Source organism: Lissotriton vulgaris, chromosome 1_1 (assembly GCF_964263255.1).
Source record: "Lissotriton vulgaris chromosome 1_1, aLisVul1.2, whole genome shotgun sequence".
NCBI lineage: Eukaryota > Metazoa > Chordata > Amphibia > Caudata > Salamandridae > Lissotriton > Lissotriton vulgaris.
In genome coordinates this window covers 1,293,104,582-1,293,127,286 of record NC_141685.1, presented here as the reverse complement: position 1 = coordinate 1,293,127,286, position 22,705 = coordinate 1,293,104,582, and the positions used below count along the sequence as shown (strand labels likewise).

The 22,705-nt window shown below is 48.1% G+C and overlaps 1 protein-coding gene across 3 annotated transcripts in view; it reads left to right on the top strand.

Annotated features, from left to right (window-relative positions):
* The window catches only part of PRR13 (proline rich 13), a 184,006-nt gene that overhangs the window by 41,644 nt on the left and 119,657 nt on the right, over positions 1 to 22,705 (top strand). Inside the window, exon 1 of one of the 3 annotated variants that reach the window (XM_086965355.1) lies at positions 5,162 to 5,375. The exons of the other annotated variants lie outside the window; for them this stretch is intronic. The gene's annotated coding sequence lies outside the window, so the exon portion shown is untranslated. Of the gene's footprint in view, positions 1 to 5,161; positions 5,376 to 22,705 lie in introns of those variants that run through there. 3 annotated transcript variants of the gene reach the window in all.

The following is a 22,705-nucleotide window of genomic DNA, read 5'->3' as shown; positions in this document are numbered from 1 at the left end:
GGTCACACATTGGGACAGGCAGACAGAAGATGCCAGCATTGAAAGGACAAAAAATACTCAAGACATTATTTATTGTTAATACTTTTTTAATATGGTCGTTCGGTTGTACATAATGCTTTCTTGGATATATATACGTTAACAAAACTGCTTCTGACACATAACTTTTCAGCATGCTGCAGACTTCTGTACAGAAAAACACACAAGATGATGGACAGAATGTTGCACAATGGCAAAACATTCACCCCCAGTCACTGATCTGGGTTTAATCCATTGTTATTTTGCTCACCAAGCCACCCCAGTTCAGACATGGCAATATGCAAATCATTCTTGACCCTGTGCCTCATGGGAACACTGCCAAGCCATGTCTTTCCTGGACCAGAATCAAGCATCCTAGGACCGGTTTCTGGCTATCAGCCGTCTTCAGCCAGGATAGCTTGACTCCAGTGGCTTAGTGAGCAAGGGACCCACGTCTGGGCATACCCTTCCCACATAGGGTGAACAGGAAAACACACAAGATGATTGACAGAATGTTGCACAATGGCAAAACATTCACCCCCACTCAAGGTGATGGACAGAATGTTGCACAATGGCAAAACATTCACCCCCACTCACAGATGTGGGTTTAATCCATCGTTATTGTGCTCACCAAGCCACCCCAGTTCAGACATGGCAATATGCAAATCAGTCTTGATCCTGTGCCTCATGGGAACAGTCCAGCCCGAACTGCCAAGCAATGTCTTTCCTGGACCAGAATCAAGCATCCTAGGGCTGGTTTCTGGCTATCAGCCGTCTTCAGCCAGGATAGCTTGACTCCAGTGGTTAGTGAGCAAGGGACCCACGTCTGGGCATACCCTTCCCACATAGGGTGAACAGGAAAACACACAAGATGATGGACGGAATGTTGCACAATGGCAAAACATTCACCCCCAGTCACAGATCTGGGTTTAATCCATGGTTATTTTGCTCACCAAGCCACACCAGTTCAGACATGGCCATATGCAAATCAGTCTTGACCCTGTGCCTCATGTGAACAGTCCAGCCCGAACTGCCAAGCCATGCCTTTCCTGGACCAGAATCAAGCATCCTAGGACTGGTTTCTGGCTATCAACCATCTTCAGCCAGGATAGCTTGTCTCCAGTGGCGTAGTGAGCAAGGGACCCATGTCTGGGCAAACCCTTTCCACATAGTGTGAACAGCAAAACAAACAAGATGATGGACGGAATGTTGCACAATGGCAAAACATTCACCCCCAGTCACAGATCTGGGTTTAATCCATCGTTATTTGGCTCACCAAGCCACCCCAGTTCAGACATGGCCATTTACAAATCAGTCTTGACCCTGTGCCACATGGGAACAGTCCAGCCCGAACTGCCAAGCCATGTCTTTTCTGGACCAGAATCAAGCATCCTAGGACCGGTTTCTGGCTATCAGCCGTCTTCAGCCAGTGGGTCCCTTGCTCACTAACGGCTGACATTACTGACACACAAACTTGAATACATTTACTTTCAAAATATGACTTTTTTAGCTACTCCTACATTAAGAAAATGCTCCTAGCTTATATGCAAAGAGCGGTGCACACTCTCTTTGGAATTTTTTATCTATCCTCCTTATGCCCGCCCCTTTAGTTTGTGCTCCTCCATTGGTATTTTATTGTGTCTTTCACTCACACGTAAATGCTGCTTTATCTGGGTTCATACGTGCAAGGCGCGCAGGAAATCAATCTTAAAGCAATAAAGATGACTCCAGTCTTCCTCCCCTTGTGAGCTCTGGTACAGCCTGACTGACTCCTTCTCGACCCGACAATCTACTTTGCCCTTTAATGAAATTTGTAGTAAACTACTTCTCTGTGGTGCTCTACTGATTAGAATGTTGATGACATCATAGAATGCCTTGGGTGACTCTCGGGCTCTTAACGTCAGTTGATCTACTCAGGCTGAGCTGATGAGAGCTAGCTCCTGGTGGGGTTTTATCTGTCTTACTTCTGTACCTGTAATCTTGGAAGGAACTTACATTAAAGGAACCTATATCTACAGTGGACTCTGTCACTTCCTTTACTACATTTTGGCGACGTTTCTTAAAAGGATGAACCTACGCGTGAACTAAGGAGAAAGGACTACTAAGGAACTAAAAGACAAGGTACTAAAGACTTTTTGAACTTTCAAATGTCAAATGGTAACCCAAAGGCAACGCCCCAGCCAACCCCACCAGTGTCCTGTACCATCTGGACAGCCTACAATCTGGGCGTAAGTTACTTGATGAGCCTGCTGTCACCCTGCTGCTGTCTGGATAAAGTCTTTCCAGCAACGCTCTTCCCTGAGGCCTGTGGTATTTATCTATTTTATCTGGCCTTCATTCTGAGTGGGAAGCGTCTTGGTATCACAGTTGGTTTTATCTACTTCATGAGTCACATATGAGGATGTTGGCAGTGCGCAACTGGGAGCACTCTTTATGCGTCAGCTGGATTGGCAGTTTTAGTGACAGTCACAGCCTGAAAGTTCACATTTGCGGTGAACTTTTCTAATCTTTCTCAGAGGAAATGTTTAGACGTTTTGTTACACTCTTTAACAAAAACCTGCGGAGGTGTATCGTCCCTGCCAGCACTTCTTGGGTCTGTGCTTGACAGCGTACTTTGGCAGGAACCGCTAACATGACAAGAGGACATATCCTGGTTCGTGTATTGCAGCGTCATGTGAGGTAACTGGATTGTTGTGGCCTTGCTGTGCGTTTCTGCACATTACTGTGTACACGGAGAGCCGTGTTTCTGCGGAGCTGTTTGGCAGTTTACTTTGTCAACCACGTGCGAGCTGCCTTTTTCAAAGTGTTCTCAGCGTGTGTTACCGGCGCGCGCTCTTACCTCTTCTCAGTCCAGTTCCCATGGTACCACATTGATGTTCCTTCGTCTCCTCCGTGCAGTTTCCTATTGTCTCACGTCTTCATGCGCACAGACGTGCCGTGAGCCACTCAGCGCGGCGTGAGGCAGCGTCTCGTCATCTGTGTTTGGCATTTGCATATAATCTGAAGGCTGTGGTGAACGCGCTTCGCGCAAACTGCCGTGTTTTTGCCAGTTCAGTGTTGGAGTTTCCTTCGAGCTGACCAGCGTTTTGGTATTGTCTACTGCATTCCTTCAACAGTACTTGGAGCAAAACTTTATTTTCGCCGAGGTGCTTTGTCCGGTTTTCCTGGTCTTTCTTGCTCCTTTTCACCATGCTCCTGTCGAAGTTCACGCGATGTTGCCTATGTAAGCAGTGGCATGGACTTTGCTTCTGGAGGTGCGATGGCTGCGCGGACAGCGTTACCAACACTACATCGACCTGCAAGTCTTCTACTGGGACACAGCAAGTTGACTTTTCGTATGTCCTGTTTGGCTTATGGTCTGAATGCTTGGATCCCGGGTGAGAGGTCGCTCACCGGAGCAAGTTTTCTTTCTTTATTTATTTATGACAGCTAATTTACCATTGCACATTATTGAATATAGCTCTATTTTGTGGTGGTGTGGTATGGTGTGTGGCAAACTTGTGTTGCTCTTATTCTTACTCTATATTCTGTGTTAGGTCATGTCCTGGTTGGATGTTGCTGGGTTGTGGGTAGTCAATTTTTATCCATATCTTTTAGGTTGGTTTCCTCAATTGTACCCTAGGTGGTCTGTGTGTGGGTAGTCAATGCCCCAATGTGTTTTTTTTTGGGGTTCTTTGAGTCTGCGTCTTATGTTTGGTGGTGGTCCGTGCCCCATTTGTTCCCAGGAATATACTCCTGCGGTGTACCCTACTTAGGGGAGGTTGTGTGTTTGAGTGGCTAGTCAATGCCATTTCTATTAGTTTCCTGGGGTAGTGGTCTGTGTGGGTAGTCCATGCCCCATTTTGGTTCCCAGGTATTGTCCTGTTGTGTACCCTACATAGGGGAGGTAGTCTGTGTCGGTAGTCCATGCCCCATTTTGGTTCCCAGGTATTGTCCTGTGGTGTACCCTACATAGGGGAGGTTGTCTATGTGGGTAGTCCATGCCCCATTTTGGTTCCCAGGTATCATCCTGTGGTGTATCCTACTTAGGGGAAGTTGTCTGTGTGGGTAGTCCATGTCCCATTTTGATTCCCAGGTATTGTCCTGCGGTGTACCCTACTTAGGGGAGGTTGTGTCTGTGGGTAGTCAAAGCCCATTTCTTTTAGCTTTTTGTGGTAGTGGTGTGTGCGTGTAGCCCATGCCCCATGTCCCAGGTTCGCTACCCTGCGGTGTACCCTTTTGAGGGGAGGTTGTTGATTTGTGGGTAGTCAATGCCCTATTTCAGTTCCCAGGTTGTCTTTCCTGTGGTGTACCCTACTTTGGGGAGGTTGTGATTTTTAAGTATTAGTACCCTGTGTTCCCTATTTTTGGTGGAGATTGTTTAACATCGTTGCTTTTTGACACTCTGCTTCCGTCAAAGTCTACCTGCCTGAGATTCGTGGCCAAGGGTTTCATGTCGGTGGGACTTTGGGTGAGGAGTTTTTATTTTTCTCTGTCAGATTGTTTTGTTAGGGGAGCTTGTAAAGGGTCTGTGTCTACGCTCGCCTTTGTTTTTTTCAGGGGGTTTTCTCTCTGGTGTACTCAGTTGTGAGCGTGACCATCTTTCTTTGCTACTCTGCTCTTTATTCATCTATGCCATGCTTTTACTCTAAGGGAAGGGGATGTGGCATATAGTAGCATTTAGTGGTTTCTTTCCATCCAAAATTTAGCATGTTATTCTATTTCTGCTCATACTTATGATTATAGTATTTCTGTTCATGCTAATCATACCTCATGCAGTACTTGTTGTACATTATTTATTTGTGTACTTCATTTTTGTACTTTTATGCAAATGTCACACTTGAGGTATCTTTGTCTATGTTTTCTTCTTTCTTTTCTCATTCTCTAAGGAGAGAGGATGTGTAGTAAACTACTTCTCTGTGGTGCTCTACTGATTAGAATGTTGATGACATCATAGAATGCCTGGGGTGACTCTCTGACTCTTAACGTCAGTTGATCTACTCAGGCTGAGCTGATGAGAGCTAGCTCCTGGTGGGGTTTTATCTGTCTTACTTCTGTACCTGTAATCTTGGAAGGAACTTACATTAAAGGAACCTATATCTACAGTGGACTCTGTCACTTCCTTTACTACAAAATTGCTGCTCGTTTTTTTCTGTTTATTTCCACTATTCTCTTCTTTAACCGTGTGCAGTGCAAGCTTCTGGCACTTGCACAGAAGATGGTACAGCGCATGAATCCTTCTGACAACCTTCTGTCACATACAGTAACGAGTGGGATCGGAGATCTGAAGCCACCACAGGTTTGTTCTGGATTTCTTTGTGTCAGCTGTAACAAGCAGGCAGGATCCGCTTCCTCCACATTTCCTGTTTCTCTCTGACAAGGTAAATATGGGCGCGCGCTGGAAAGTCCTACACACTCTGCCTCTGGCTGCAACTTTGACTTTGCCCCCATTTGTCATGAATCTTTCCAAGGTTCTGAAGTGAGCTGAAACTTGATTTTACAGTGGAGTGCTGGCTAAGAAAACAAGCATTAGAAATGCAATAGGTTTAGCATGTTATTGAAGTTAGAGTTATTTGAGTTGTAAATGGCAATGTCTTTTAAGAATATAGAAATATGGAAAATATGCAAGTGATAGAAAAAAACTGAGCATCCCCGGCAATATCTGTTATTTCCCCAGCCCCTCCCCCAGGCCTTAACTTCCGGAAGCGTGAGTAGGGGAGAGGCAGGGGCAATGAGTTCAGCCCTCGGAAACCGGCATGGACTAATTGGGGAAGGGGCGGTAAAAGCTAGCTGATTCGGTGGTTTCCCATGAATCCCCAATTGAGAGCACCTGGAGGGGGTGTGTTGAACTTCATAATTCTCAAACGGTGCCAAGGAGAGCAGGTTGAATGAGGGAAAATGGAGGGGCAGAGGAGGGAGGTCGGTCAGAAAACATGGGTCTGCAGCAGGAAAAGTTTGTACCGTGGGCAGAACTGCACAAAATTAGAAGTAACACATACTCCGTTTGTTATCAAACATGCTAGTCTGTGACTCTAAAAAGGCACTTTGATTATAGTCAGAGGGGTGCACAGCTGTTGGGCAGATTCAGGTCGTCAGCAGGGCCTGTGACTGGAGAGCCAAGTTGTTTTTGAAAAACAATGGTTCAGAGGTGGCCCTAAGGGGCAAACATATACTCACCCCAGGTTCGCAAATCGGGGATCCCTTGTTTTCCCTTACTCTCCCTTGGAGAGCCAAGTTAGTAGAGAGAGCAGAGGCACGGGGAAGCAGAGGCTGCAAAGTGGGAAAGTGGAGCAAAGAAAGTGAAGCAGAGCTAGAAAATGCAGGTGGGCTGAGAGTGGCAGTGTAGGGTGAGAGAAGAAAACCGGGTGCAAAGCGTAAGATAGAGAGAGGAAAACAGAGGCTGTAAACAGAGAAAGGAAGGGACTTTTACAGACTTTAGCAAGCAGGCACTTTTTGTCTTTGTGTAACCATAGAACCCATGCTGTCAAGGTCTAAATGGACCAGTGAGTGTTACCAGAAATCACAGGTAATACCGTTCTGTTTTGAAGATAGTTAGACTTGGGTTAAGGTCATATTAAGAGAAGGAGGAAAGGTGCTCCTTTTACCTGCAGGTGTGTTTTAGGGGGTCGCAAGCTGAAATCTCTTGACCTGTTTCATAGCAAGGTTTGAAATTAGTCTGCTTGAGGCTCGACCTCTACAACTAGCCAAGAGGACTTCTCTCTTTCTCATTTGCTGCCCTTGACAGAAGATTAAAACAATGCATTATCTGCGTCAGGTCAGAGTTTATGTGGTTGTGTGGCACTCCCAGTTTCCCCGTGATTGTTCCTGTAAGCAGGGGGTGATGATGTTGTCCAGAGTGCTGGGGCCCTGTATCTGCCAGTGGCTATCAGACTCTGAGCAGGAACAGCAATAGAGCTCACCTTCTGTAAAATATTGTGTGACTAAGCCCACTGCCCTCATCTACTTAACAAGCATTAAAAATGCAATAGGTCTCGCCTTTTATTAAGTTAAAGCCATTTGCTATACAATACCATTAGCAAAGCAAATGGCTGTAACCTAATCAAAGGCGAGACCTATTGCCTTTCTGTCAGATCGCAGTTTCCAAGTGGCACAGGGGCCCTTCCAGTCCAAAGACATCAGCCTGAAATAGGGCGTGCCACAAGGGTCCAGTCCTAGCCCAACCCTTTTTAATTTGTATGTGGCACCAGTAGCAGAGATCACCGAAAAATTCAGGGTGGAAGTCTTATCCTATGCAGACGACACGCAACTGGTTGTGGCTTTGACACAGCCAAAGGAGCAGGTCGCTATTAATTTCAGTTTGTGTCTGCAGGAACTAGCGTCTTGGATGGCAAATAACTGCCTCAAACTGAATGGAAATAAGACGGAGGTGTTGATTGTGGGGAAAGCTCCATCAGTATGGACCTCGGCATGGCGGCCTCCAGCGCTGGGCCCTCTACCCATTCCCAGCGATCAAGTGAGGAACCTAGGGGTGTGGCTCGATAACAAAATCTCGTTCGAGCACCACACCAAACGGGTGGCAGGCACCTGCTTTGGCATTTTGAGGGTCCTCAGGAAAACATTGGACTTACTTCCATTGACAAACAGAAAGACCATGGTCCATGCCTTAATAACATCGAGGCAGGACTATCGGAATGTCCTCTATTTAGGAGCCAGTACTAAGTGCACTTAGAGGTTGCAGCGCATACAAAATGCGGCGGCCCGCCTGGTCTTGATGCTGCCCAAGAGAACTTCTTCAAAGAGAGCACTGAAAACATTACATTGGCTTCCGATCAAGGAACGTGTGACATTCAAAGCCCTCTGTGTTGGCCACCGAATCTTATAGGGGAAAGGACCCACATACCTTCATAACCTGCTAACCCCGTACCACCCTACCCGTCACCTGAGATCTAGCGGGACGGGGCAGGTTCAGGTTCCGAAACTTAGCAGAGTGAGAATGGGAGGGCACTCCTTTTGTGTTCTGGCAGCACAACAGTGGAACAGACTCCCACTGAGGCTCAGGCTGGAGAAGTCAGACCTGGCATTCCGCAAAGAGCTGAAAACTCACTTATTTCCCAAAGATTAGGGCGGGGCTAGGTTCCGGCTGGGTGGGAAGAAATAGCAGTATAGAGGCTCTGGTTCGGCCGTCCTACAGCGCGGGGACACACCAGTACAGTGTAGCCCGGCACTTTATAAATTCAATTATTATTATCATTATTATTATTTTCAATGCTTGTTTGTTTTTCTTGTGCTTCACACGTTGATGGATCCCATGGGACAAGACAAGCAGCGCCTAAAATTAGATGCAGCAACAAAAATAGATCCAGCTCTTCGGTGGGGGCAAAGATGTTGGATCAACAACAGTTTGGGTGTTACATCAGTAGGTAGAGGAGTACCCCCACATCTCCATGATATGTTGTATTGCATGTTGTACGCAAATGTGAATTACTGATTGGCAGAATTTGTGGCTGGTTTGTAATGGATGTGGTGATGTGTTCAAGGAGTAGGACTAAATACCATTTAGGCACAACAGAAATGCCATGGCACATGCAAACAGAGCATTTGGAGTGTATTCCATTCAGTGTGGTTAACTTTGGTGCACTTGTATTAGAAAAGTACTTAGTGATAGAGGGGTGGGGGCACACTGGTTTCAATCAGTGTCACCATAGTGTGGAGGAAGGGGGTGGAGGTAGAACTTCCACTTCTGTTGCAGCTCTGTGGATGCAAATTCACAGATGGTGGAGTCTTCTACATTGTCCAGCTGCGGTTGTGCAGAGGACTCCAATGTCACTGCAGATGTAGTCTGCAACAGCTATCCATCCATCAACTAACTACTAGTTTGTGTTGTACCAGAGAGCATAAATTAACAGGATATGACCGGAACATTAAGTATCCATTAGAGAGAGTCGCCATATTCTGCGACTCCCATCGGGAATAAAACCGTGCACCGTTTCACTCTAACTACTGAAAGGTAAAGGCATATGTGACTCACGATATCTACCCCGACCTAGATCAGACAATGGTTTTGGCTCCATGGAGGCACATCACATCATCTTGGTGTTTACTAATCTTCAGCATGAAAACGAGGCACCTGCACTTTCAGCCTTATAAGGCTGCACAAAATTGCAAAAGAACAAACATCGTAACCCGCAATGCATTTATTTTTAAAGCAAGATCGAGAAATGGTGGGTGCGTCAGAAATAAACTCACATGCAGTACATGCGCTAGTGATTTAATACGGGCTGGACCTCCTAATACCAGAATGAGGAAAATAAACATTACAAAGAGGTGCCGAAAATGGTATGAGTAATAGCCCCACATTGAATAAGAGTCAAGGGTATACACACATTCCAGAATCTGATTTCTGTTAAAGTTCAGGTCTTAAAATACAATTTCGATAAAGTGCTAGTGTCGGAGACATGCCGTTCGGAACACTACAGCGATACCACTTTTTGTCTTTGGGTAGAAGGCGCCACAACACAATCATTTTCTACCACAATTTCATACTGGAAGGACGTTAGACACTAACGAGCAAGTGGGGGCAGATTACTGTTGAAAACATTATGAGTAGAGCGCTTGCTTATATTTGCATCGCACTTTCACTTTAACACCTTGGATGCTGATGACGGAACCGCTTGGTCATCAGCTGCGGGTGCGCTGTGCTGATGACGGAGCGGTTCCGTCATGGCCCGCTCGGAACGCCTGCGCGGCGCGAATTCCGCGCCTGCACTGGACGTTCCATTGAGCGGGGCGGGCCATGACGGAACCGCTCCGTCATGAGCACAGCTCAACCGAGGCTGGTGACGGAGCGGTTCCGTCACCAGCATGCGGCCGCCCCGCCCCCTTAGCACTGCGGCAGAATAGCCGCTGCAGTGAAGGGGTTAAGTGAAAGCGTGAGGCACAAATAAACACACAGCTGCCGTTGCCAAAGGCGACTGGAAAAAAATTGTGCCGAAATGACTAATCAAGGAGAGAGTGTACTGCCGCAAGTAAAGTATCCAGTCCCAGGGGCGGGGCCAAAATCTGGACAGGGTGACAACAAGGAGGGACTAAAAAGCCTTCTTTTCAATCGTGAGCCTGCGTTTTGCATGTAGGATGACGCCAGCGAATGAAGAAGATGGGCGGGGCTTCAACTCTGCCTCCGAAAGCTTTGGAATCTGTATTGATTCCAAGAAGCCCTCACATGGCAAGAGCAATGCATGCTTCCTGGCGACTATTTAGGCTGCGAGGAGGCAGACGTTCCACGCGGTAAGAGTGGGTGGCAGCAACTCCCCGCTGGGCGTCGAGCACGAATTATCACTAATTGCTAACTGCTGTCAGAGGCTGACAAACTTTTTAAAAAACGCACATTGCGCTGATACTTAGAGCGGAAGCTCGCTTTTAATAACTGTCTGTACTGTTGTTGTGTATACAGTGATTTTAGAAGCACTCTGATTGAAAGAGCACACACTTGCACTCACCAGTCTGCAGCATTTCCTAGCCGGGGACTGTTTTCCGCCTAGTTTCTCAGGCAACCGGCATCCCAGCCAATCGCGGGTTGTCGAGGGCGGGACAGGGACAGTCACCTGACGGAGTGTCGAGCGGTTAGCGCTCTAGACCTCCGCTTCCTGGCGACTATTTAGCCACTCGGCGGCCTCAGCGCGCAGCGATGGCGCGCAGGGGAGGCGCCTTTGACTACGCCGAAGACGAGCCTAAGACCTGCCCGTCTGTGCCCGTCCGGGCCTGGCCGGGACCCGGGGCACGAAACGCTGATATAGGTAATATCACAGCGGATCAGATACGGGCGTTGCGCCCAAACAGTAACAGTAACTGTGTCATTCTTAAGCCCTCTTTAAAAGGTACACATGTTTGCCCTCACTGTGCTTTTGCACTAACTAATATTCAACCTTACTCAGAGGTCCCACACAAGCCTAGTCCACCCATTCAAACCTCTGTTTCAAGCCCTCGTACTTTTTCTTTTTATACAGTTAATTGTAGATCACTGCCCAAACATAAAGCAGATATCCATCACCTCCTAATGGAAGAAAAACCTGTGCGGTATTTCTAACAGAGACCTGGTTGTATGAGGGCTCAGGTCCTGATATTGCCGCCGCCCTGCCCGCCAATTATGCTATCGTTCGGGTTGATAGAGATAGCCAGGTTGGAGGGGGCATTGCTGTGATCTTCGATCGTGATTTTAACTGTGATTTTGTTATGGTTGATATCCCTGGATGCGAAGCTGCTTTTTTTAAAATATCTTTGAATCCAAATTTTATGTTCTCAGGCTTCTTAATTTATCGCCCCCCGGGTAGTGCCAGTGCATGGGCTACACATTTAGTTAATTCTATCTTACCCTATTTTTAGAATGCCCAAAATTTGACGATATTAGGGGACCTAAATCTCCATTTCGAGGACAAATCTAATAGTATTGTCTCTAACCTCTTGGATGATTTTAATGCCTTAAATCTGTCCCTGAGAAATGAGGGCCCAACGCATAAGGCTGGACACCTGTTGGACCCTATCGTCTCTAACATACAGGAGCTCAAATGGTTAAAAACCTACCCTGTTTGTTGGTCGGACCACTTCTTAACGCTCTTTTGCATCACCCTCACACAATCTAAGTTGCCAGGGTCTGTCCGGCCTCCAGTTCTTACGAGAAACTGGAAAAAGATTGATTTGATTGAGTTGCAGAATGCACTACAGGTATCTCCCCCAGTTTTGGGTGATGACATGGAGGCAAATGCATTGGAAGCCCACACTTGGTTAGAGAGAGCAGTGGACATCTGCCTGCCCGTTACCAGGTGTACAGGGAATGTCCATCGGCCTCCGGCCCCCTGGTACACGGAAGAACTAAAACTTGAAAAAACTAAGTGCAAGGGTCTCGAGAGAAAATGGCGCAAGCATTATGATTCTCAGTCAAAGGAACTTTACCGTAAGGCCAGAAACCTCTATCATGGGGCCTGCTCTAGAGCTAAGGCTCTTTATGTAACTAAGACCATCGACATGGCTGCTAACAAAGCTCGGACCCTCTTCAACACAGTGAAAAACTTAGCCGGAGCAAATTCCTCGGCGGCTGCACGCCCCCTCACCTCGAAAAAATGCCAAGACCTTGCCACATATTTTGTGGAAAAGATCGACACCATTATAGCAAATATAAATCCCTCGGCGGGGGTGGATAGGGAAGTTCTTCCCTTAGATAGCCCTCCAGGAAATCGGCTGGATGCCTGGCCATGTATTTCTGGGGACACTTTAAAATCTCTGGCCACCTCTATTAAATCAGGTTCTCCGTGTGATCCCCTTCCTATTAATATCATGTGCCAATTGGATGATGGTGCTCTAGGAACTATTGCCGAGACACTTAATGCCTCCATCCGTTTGGCAACTGTTCCGGCGTCCTGGAAGCACGCTATGGTCAGCCCTCTGCTGAAAAAGCCATCTGCTGATCCAGAGGTCCTTGCAAACTATCGGCCGATATCTTTGCTACCTGCCTTCTCGAAAATTTTGGAGAAGCATATCCATGGGGCACTATCATCGCACGCGGAGAGTAACAACCTGCTCCATTTCTCCCAATCGGGCTTTAGGGCAGGTCATTCAACTGAATCCGCCCTCCTGGGAGTTACGGAGAAAATCAGGGCACTATTAGACGACGGGCAAACGGTGGCTCTCGTCCTGCTTGATTTGAGCGCGGCCTTCGACACCATCTTGCATAACAGACTGCTTGCCAGGCTGAGCGTGGATGGTGTCGGAGGGACCGCATTGGGCTGGATCAGATCCTATCTGAGCGACCGGACTTTCCAGATCTCGTCCTCACACGCACAGTCGGACATTTTTCGGTCACCTCATGGCGTGCCCCAGGGCTCAATTTTAAGCCCACTATTCTTTAACCTTTACCTCCGCCCCCTCGCTGATCTAGCAGAGCGAGTAGGTCTGGAACTCATGACCTACGCGGATGACTCACAGATTATTTTTTCCCTTACTAATTCAGAGTCTTCATCCCCTTCAGTCCTGAAACTTGGTCTACAGGAGGTCTTCAGCTGGATGTCAACTAACCAGCTGAAGCTTAATGGGGAGAAGACAGAGATTCTTCTCCTGGGGAAAAATCGTGAGCTGTGGCAAGATAGACATTGGCCGCCATCTATGGGTGTTTTCCCTAGTCCGGCTACCCAGGTTAGAAACCTTGGGGTGTGTATCGACGATTCTCTGTCCATGAAGCAGCAGGCCAACAAAGTGGCTGGCACTTGTTTTACCATCATTAAATGGCTGCGGAAGATTATCTGGATGCTTCCTGTGGATACCCAGAAGACCGTAGTCAACGCGCTAATAACATCTAGGCTTGACTACGGTAACATTCTCTATCTGGGTTCCAATTTAGCCGTAGTCAGACGACTACAATTGGTCCAGAACTCCGCAGCCAGGCTGTTATGTAAGATCCCTAGGACAGCAAGGATTTCGAAGCACCTCAGAGATCTACACTGGTTGAAAGTTGAAAACCGGGTCCGGTTTAAGGCCTTGACCATTATGTTCAAGATCAGGGCAGGAACCGCACCACGGTACCTGCAGAATTTGGTCAGGCCCCATGTTCCTGTACGGAATCTTCGTTCCTTAAATGGAGCAACTTTCGTGGTTCCCAGATTCAAACTGGCCCGAATGGGAGGTAAATCTTTCTCCCACCTGGGACCAGCTCTTTGGAACTCTCTCCCTTTAGCTTTGCGCAAAGAGGAAAATTTTGCCAGTTTTAAGAAAAAAGTCAAAACCTGGCTGTTTAATAAATAATTGTGTTTACCAATGGTTGTTGATCTGTGACAGTATTTTGCCTTTCAGTATCTTTTTCTCGTAGCCATGGCGCCGGGAAACCCTTTGTGGGTATCTGTGCGCATTATAAGTGTAAGAAATAAATAAATAAATAAATAAATGCGCTGCTCACGACAGGCCGAGACCTAAAAATGGCTTTTTTATTTATTTATTTATTTAATGCATTTTTATAAAGCGCGAACTTTACCCGAAGGTGTCAGAGCACTGTACAATAGAACCAGTTACGTTACATGAGAGAACTGTTACAGGAATGGAACAAACAAAAATAGCATGCCATAGAATCAAAGCGATGCAGACATAAGGCACACAATCTCAAACACAGACTGTACAAGCAAAAATATGAATATATATGACAAATTTTACAATGACTAAAGAACTTCCTGGCGAAAAATAGCAGGCCATAGAATCAAAACAACACAGGCAAAAGGAACACAATATCAAACGCAACAAGCACAGGATGTGCAAACAAAATTATAAATATATATGACAAATTTCCAATGACTAAAGAACTTCCTGGTGGGGTCTGAGAAGGAGGGAATTAGTTCTGAAAGTGTCTTTGGAATAAAAGAGATTTGAGGTCCGCTTTGAAGATCTGGATGGAGGTGATGGCACGGAGCGAAGGAGGAAGCGAGTTCCAGATTCTCACCGCATTACCTGAGAACGATTGTGCCATCAATTTTTCCCTTTTGAAGGAGGGGGGGGGGGGGGGCTCAAGAAGGAACTTTTCCGCATTCCGAGAGGGTCTTGAGCCTCCAGACAATTTCAGTTTATTGGGGGAGTAAATAAAACAATTACCTTTAAAAATTAGGGGGTCTCAAAGGAGTGTGGTACATGTAATTAGGGGCGTAGCTTAAAAACCCAAAGGTAAAAATCTGTGTTTACCATAGTGTGCCGCCCGACTTGAATTGTGCTGTTTTTTGTCACTGCATCAAGATATATGATACAACAAGTCACATCATACCTACAAGTCAGGAGGACTATTGGCTTTGTCAATGGTCGCTAGTTGCATAAGATAAATAAGCAGCAACTATGGCTTGCATATAATATTGAAAAAACGTCCTCTTAAAGCCCTGGTGACCCCACGACAATGTTGCTGCTCCAGAGTTTCAAAAAGAGAAGGGAAATCCAGAGAGAAAATTACTCTTTAAAGGATTTCCCTTCTTCTACAACGCTCACCATGCGCACATCGATGTACCTGCTGTCACTGCAGTCCGGAAAAAAAAAAACGGACCGCCTGCGCCAAGGCACAAAACAGAGCCCGATAGAGATCTGTTTCGAGGCCCCCTTAACCCCTTCGATGCTCATGATGAGCTCAGCTCGTCATGAGGCACGGTTGAGCTGTGCTGATTACGAGCTGAGCTCGTCATGAACAATGGTAAATCTGGAAATGCAGCACCAGGGTCGAAAACCTCTAGCAGCCAAGGTGTTAAAAAAAACTGCTGGTGCTCAGACCCAGTGAGACTCGGCCCACTTAAAGCTCTGCCTCTTGCAGTATTGTGTCCATCAAAACGCTTGGCCGCTGCGCAGATGCGGTTTGTGGTACAGGTCTGCGGATGGGCGATTGGTGCAGGATGACGCAGCTTTGACGCCGCCGGGTTGCGAGCTTCGAGCTTTGATTTACCTGAACCTGAACTTCCTCGGGTTGACACCTGGTGGTGCCCGACAACAACTGAGTCCCTTATACTGCTGCAAGGAATAAACTTTACCATTGACCAGAGGCGCCCAGTCTGCGCTCAGGACCTGGCACAATCTGCGCTTTGTCTTCTTTGTCAGTGGCACATGGACGAGACAATCAACTGGATCCGCTTCAGTCATAAAACCGAGCCCCATCAAAGCTACCGGAAACAATAAACACACGTATTACATCATGCACTTTATGTATCACACCAACTTGTCTGAGGAAGTTTACCCTTCTGATCACTGAAGATCTTGTTCTTCGCAAATAAAACAACAAGCATTTACAATGCAATGGTTTCGCCTTTGGAAAAGTTAGAGTTATTGGCATTGCTCATGACATTTCTTTTTTTTTTTTTTAACTTATAAATAAATGGCATTGTTATTTACATTGCCAACAGCTCTCACAGCCCACACAGCCCACACAGCTCTCTCAGCCCACACAGCTCTCTCAGCCCACACAGCCCTCACAGCCCACACAGCTCTCACAGCCCACACAGCTCTCACAGCCCACACAGCCCACACAGGCCACACAGCCCACACAGCCCTCACAGCCCACACAGCCCACACAGCCCACACAGCTCTCACAGCCCACACAGCCCACACAGCTCTCACAGCCCACACAGCCCACACAGCTCTCACAGCCCTCACAGCCCACACAGCCCACACAGCCCACACAGCTCTCACAGCCCACACAGCTCTCACAGCCCACACAGCTCTCACAGCCCACACAGCTCTCACAGCCTACACAGCTCTCACAGCCCACACAGCTCTCACAGCTCTCACAGCCCACACAGCTCTCACATCCCACACAACTCTCACAGCCCACACAGCTCTCACATCCCACACAGCTCTCACATCCCACACAGCTCTCACAGCCCACACAGCCCACACAGCCCACACAGCTCTCACAGCCCACACAGCTCTCACAGCCCACACAGCTCTCACAGCCCACACAGCTCTCACAGCCCACACAGCCCACACAGCTCTCAGCGCCCACACAGCTCTCACAGCTCTCACAGCTCTCACAGCCCACACAGCCCACACAGCTCTCACAGCCCACACAGCCCACACAGCTCTCACAGCCCACACAGCTCTCACAGCCATCCGCCCACACAGCTGTCACAGCACAGCAGTTGCTCTCAGTGCAAGTGTGCACTGAAGCAGGTACTGTAGTAGAATTGGCCTATACCATGTACTGCACTGTGACATGTGTTTTGGAGATGTGTCGTGCTCGTGGGTGGTGGTCCACAGTGGATGCCCCTGCCAGAATCACCCTCGTTTGTCATCTTCCTTGCAGGAACTGGAATATGGTTGTGGTGCTTTAACATGCTTTGTGCAGACTGTGCCTTTAGCGGTGGTGGAGGCCTTGGAAACACAATGGTTAAACACTCCCGCCATTACCTGTTCCCCACATCCATGGAAACAACAATCCACAGACAGGATTCATGGAGCAGACTGAACAGGTATTGTGTGCGAAAGCTCAGCTTCCCGCCTCTGGCTGGCGTCCATGCTCACTGCTCGGAACAATGAGTCTCTCTAACCGTGGGGACCCAGGTTGGGCATTTTTGCATCATGCTATTTTACGAGAGGCACAAAGAAGGCCTGTGTGCGCGGGCTCCACTACAGGGTGACGCTAGTAAAAGCAGAGACGTGCAAACATGTGCCCCCTGCCCCTCTACCCTAAGTCAGCCCAGGGGCTGGCTGGTACTCGCAGGCAGAGTGACAGGAGGCCGAGGAAGGGGGGGGTGGGTTTCTTTACATCGCCGGTTCTGGGGACTCTGGCGTGGCAATAAAATCTGCCTTTTCCCTGTTAAAGCTATCCCCTTCGGGTCCCCCCCCCCCACCTGCCTGCTGACACACACGCTCCGAGGGGCTGGAAGCCGGCGGGAGGTAGGCGCGAGAAAGCATGCCGCCCTCCATGGCATGATTTATCGGGAGAATCTCCGGGGCTGTGCTAGGCCTCGGCACCACTGCAGACCAGGATGCCGGTCCCGGAGGTCTTAGAGCGCGTCGGAATAGGGAAAAGCAAACGTTATTTACAGGGGGCAATAGTGCCATTGTTGAGCCAACAAAATACAGGAGTTAACAAAGGGTACATTAAAGGATAAAAACGAGGCGACATGGGTGTAAGTTGCTAGGGATACAAATTGAAGTAAAGCGGATTACTGCAACACATGGGCCTTGTAGGCCGGGTTCGATGTTTGGTCACTAGGGTAACAACCTCAGCTACCCCGATTGTGCCTGATTGGAATTTTATGGGGCGGCCCCTCGGGGCGCGAGGCATCGTGTTACAGCGCTTGAGGCTCGGATGGCCGGGTCGGGTGGCGTAGTGGACGAATGCATCCACTGTAGGGGCCTGTGTCCGTCCTCATGGTCACAGGTTCGAATCCCTAATTATTAGGAAATTACGAACAGTCAGTAAATAGAAACAGAACAACTTTGAGGAGTTAAAATTGTGATTTGTAGCGCTTCATCCCGGGAACTAATGATACGCATGTCCCACTGCAGACCAGGGTTCTAGTCTCGGGTCTGCTAGAATGCAACTTACCGAGGCCAACGAACCAAAGGTGCACCCCTTTTGTGTTTCATGTGTGGCATCGCCAGGTGAAGAATTACATTGATTTAGAGGAGGCACTCACATCCCTTTGGGCCACGGGGACAACGTGAGAACGTGGGGGGGGGGGTGCCTAGAATACATTAAGCCCTTGGCGGGGTGCTTGTCTCGGGTCGGGTCTCTGCCACTTATCCTGCAATCGAGATCAAAAGGGTGACCTGTCTGAAAGTCTGAAAGGTGTACAAAGCATATTAGAAGTATAATAAGGGGATACTCCAGCGATGACGCGGCGGCTCAAGAACCACTCGTAGAGCGGCGGCACTGAGGGGGCTCGCCCGCCTCAGCCAATGGGAGGGCAGCTCCTTCGTTCTTGAACTAAGGATACGCATGTCCCACTGCAGACCAGGGTTCTAGTCTCGGGTCTGCTAGAATGCAATTTACCGAGGGATTTAACCAAAGGTGCACCCCTTTTGTGTTTCATGTGTGGCATCGCCAGGTGAAGAATTACATTGATTTAGAGGAGGCACTCACTTCCCTTTGGGCCACGGGGACAACGTGAGAACGTGGGGGGGGTGCCTAGAATACATTAAGCCCTTGGCGGGGTGCTTGTCTCGGGTCGGGTCTCTGCCACTTATCCTACAATCGAGATCAAAAGGGTGACCTGTCTGCAAGTCTGAAAGGTGTACAAAGCATATTAGAAGTATAATAAGGGGATACTCCAGCGATGACGCGGCGGCTCCAGAACCACTCGTAGCGCGGCGGCACTGAGGGGGCTCGACCGCCTCAGCCAATGGGAGGGCAGCTCCTTCGTTCTTGAACTAAGGATACGCATGTCCCACTGCAGACCAGGGTTCTAGTCTCGGGTCTGCTAGAATGCAATTTACCGAGGGATTTAACCAAAGGTGCACACAAGAATTACATTGATTTAGAGGAGGCACTCACTTCCCTTTGGGCCACGGGGACAACGTGAGAACGGGGGGGGGGGGGGTGCCTAGAATACATCAAGCCCTTGGCGGGGTGCTTGTCTCGGGTCGGGTCTCTGCCACTTATCCTACAATCGAGATCAAAAGGGTGACCTGTCTGCAAGTCTGAAAGGTGTACAAAGCATATTAGAAGTATAATAAGGGGATACTCCAGCGATGACGCGGCGGCTCGAGAACCACTCGTAGCGCGGCGGCACTGAGGGGGCTCGACCGCCTCAGCCAATGGGAGGGCAGCTCCTTCGTTCTTGCTCTCCGTGGCCCCGGCGAGGTCCTAAAGTTATTCTCGGCCCCGGGCAGCGGCGGCAATCAGGGCGGCAGCGTTTGCACCATAGTAGGAGGCGGCAGAGCGCTCGGGGTGCCACTAGTGCCTTACCAGATTCGGGGGCATTCCCGAGGGCTTTTGGCTGACGTAGCGCGACGTCGCCAAAAGCCAAAGAATCTCGGGAACGCCCCCGAATCTGGTCCGGCCATGACGGACGCCTCTCTGTTCCAATGGCTAGCCTCCATTTATGGAGCTAGCCAATGATCAGAGGGGCGTATTCAAGGCACTCATACTAGAAACTACAGATTTCTCTGGAGGCGGAGCTTACAGCTCCGTCCCCCAGCGAAACCTAAAAATGGATTTAAGCAACTATACAAACTTTGCGGTTAACGGATTTATCACGTCGTTTTCACGTACTGTTTGCTTGCTCCCTATATCAATCGATTTGTGTTGGTGCTTGTGTGCACAGTCACTCTGAATTTCTCATATGGTTATCACGGTTGGTTATCAACCTAGATTATTGTGTTGGATGTATTGAATGAAAGGTAAAGCCGTTCTAATGCTCTTGTCGTTGTCAGCTATAAAAAAGAGACAAAGTTTCACATCTGCACTAACAAGTACAGTTGTGCTTCATGTGTTTTGAGCACTCGGTAATGTTTTGAAGCATGCCTTTCAATGGGGTGCGTGCCTGCTGCCCGGGGTTACTCACACTTGTTGAACTGATCACAGGGCGCACTCTGGGTGAAGGAGCGGCATTCTCTGTCAGAAATGCACAATCCACTATTTTTCCGTGGCGGCGGGAGTCCGAGTGCCCTCTGCGTCCGGGTGATACAGTACTCTTGGAGTGTGTTGTGCAATGTGTACTCTTCGGGCTGTGTCTGCGTTCACCTAATATACAGCCATGTAAACACTTGTCAAAGGCAACAACAAAGGCAAACTTACATTGCATTTTGGAAGAAATGTGCCCATTAGGGACACTTTAAATCACAAGTGAATGTGTTGGATGGACCTACATGACGCGATGAGGAAAAAATGTAAAATGTTGCTTGCTCGGTTAGTGCTCTGTAGAAAATAAGAATAATTTAACGAATAATTTAAAGTAAACTGTTTAAATATACAACTATAGCAGCCATACCGAAAAGACGGAGGAAGAAAGAGCCACAAGCCCACGGAAACTTAAAATATTGAAATTAGAGTATAGTAATAAAATAGCAAAAGCTTGGAAATGCTGACTGATGAAAAGCAAAGCATAGCAATACGCGTTGTAAAGTAAACATAACATACATCTTGGCGTAAAGACGTTTAAATGCAAAAGGACTTGCTCACGTGGATACACATTATGAGCCCAAAGAGTGTTTTCCTTTTTTTTGCTGAGGAAAATATCACAAGTCACATCAGTGCTACTGTAACAAGCTGCCGGCTTTGGGAAAAATATAGTGCATAGCAGATAATGAGTGTGTAACACCACAATTGAGAGAGCCAATACCGGTGGGCGGGGCTAAAAGGAGACACGGCGGCAAAAAGGAGGGACTAAGAAGCCTCCTTTTCAATCATGAGCCTGCGTTTTGCATGCAGGATGACGCCAGCGAATGAGGAAGATGGCCGGGGATTCAACTCTGCCTCTGAGTGCTTTGGAATCTGTATTGATTCCAAGAAGTACTCGTATGACGAGAGCAGCGCATGCACAAGACCTAACAAGCATTTACAATGCAATGGTTTTGCCTTTGTTAAAGTTAGAGCAATTGGCATTGCTCTTGACATTATTTTTATTTATGTTTTTTTTTAACATAAATAAATGGCATTGCCATTTACAATGCCACTAGCTTTATCTCGCAAATGACACACACAAACACCCACAGAGAGCCCCCCCCAAACACACACAGAGCCCCCCCACACACACACACACCCACACCCACACAGAGCCCCCCACACACACAGCCACACAGAGCCCCCCACACACACAGCCACACAAAGCCCCCCCAAGTATAAGGTACTTAAAATGAGTAATTTTGTCAAAATGACACGTCATGTGTAAGATTATAATGTGTTATTGCGCATGCTCCGTGTGTGCGCCTGGTATTGTTTGGCATTAAGATGTGATACAAAGTGACCAAAATGGTGCTGGGGCTACTGGACCAAAATGCATTACATTCACCTTGCTACCAGAACCCACGATCTGGACGGAGTTCGAGCATTTAAAAGTGATTTAAGACATAACACATCGAAAACATGCCACTTCATACACAGTAAACTTGACAAGCTATAGCAACACGTTTTTCAATACAACGGGGATGGACACCAGTACATGGCTGGGGCTTTAAGAAGACGTCACCGTCCAACGCGTTACTAAGGCGGAAGTAAATGCAGCGCTCCTTTTCAATGGCCTCACACGCCCATCACGATTGCTAGTCGGCTTGCTACAATGAGTCATTACTATCGGAAACCGCATCCGACTTTAATCTTACGTTTTACAGTATTTTTACACGTACCCTCCAAACAATGCTTCCGGATAAATCGGTGCAATATTTTTTTTATTTTTTAAAGCAGAGGAGTTACAATTGATAACGTTTTCACAACGGTGGAGGGTAGATTATCTCTCTACAATTGTCTTTGACAAAATAAAGAACAATGATTATTAAAAATTTTCTGTCGCTGTCTATACATGCGTGCTTCAGACTCGAGAGGTGGGGCCTCCAAGGAGACACTTTCTCTGCGGATCCTGTGGGGGGATGGGCGTGGCGCCCCTAATCTAACGGTTGTGCCCGAGACTTCCAATTATACGTAACCCAACTCGAAAGTCAAACGGGTTGCTGGCGTTATAGTCCGCGGCGATTAGTTTGTATTTACCTGCGTGGTAACCTCCTCCGGTTTCCAATGTGGCCGTAGCTCCTTAAGCAGCCGCATCGCTCCTTCGCGGCACCCGCGCTCATCTACAGTCAGGTTCATCCTGGGCACGTCTGGGGAGCCGGTAGGGACGTGAATGTAATGTGACATAGTGGGTCTTAAGAAGCAAAGCAGGGTGGCGCGGGCGAAGCGGTTAATTTTGAGGTATTTCTGGTTTTAGGGGGTACAAAAAATGTTGCCTGCTGTACTGTCCGTGTATTGCCAGCTGGCCGGTTTTTGTGATGTGCTGCTTGCCGTCTGACAGTGTAAAGAGCACAAACGATGCCTCACTTTCCCTTCAACGACAATCAGGCGATCTGATGCAGCCACTAGTGTTATAAGGAGCCGGCTTACATGGAAATTTCCACTTCGACTCTCCTCCCCTAGCAGCCCCCGCCTCCCATAGACACTCTCAACGACGGCTTCCGAGGTGCATGCCGGGACTGGCCTGACGCACGCGTCACTCTGAGGTTGGCAGTGACGTCTGTCGACACGAGACAGTACTGCGCGTGGAGTGTGTCCTACTCAGCTGCTCTCTGGAGCGCTAGCTTAGTGGGGCTAAGA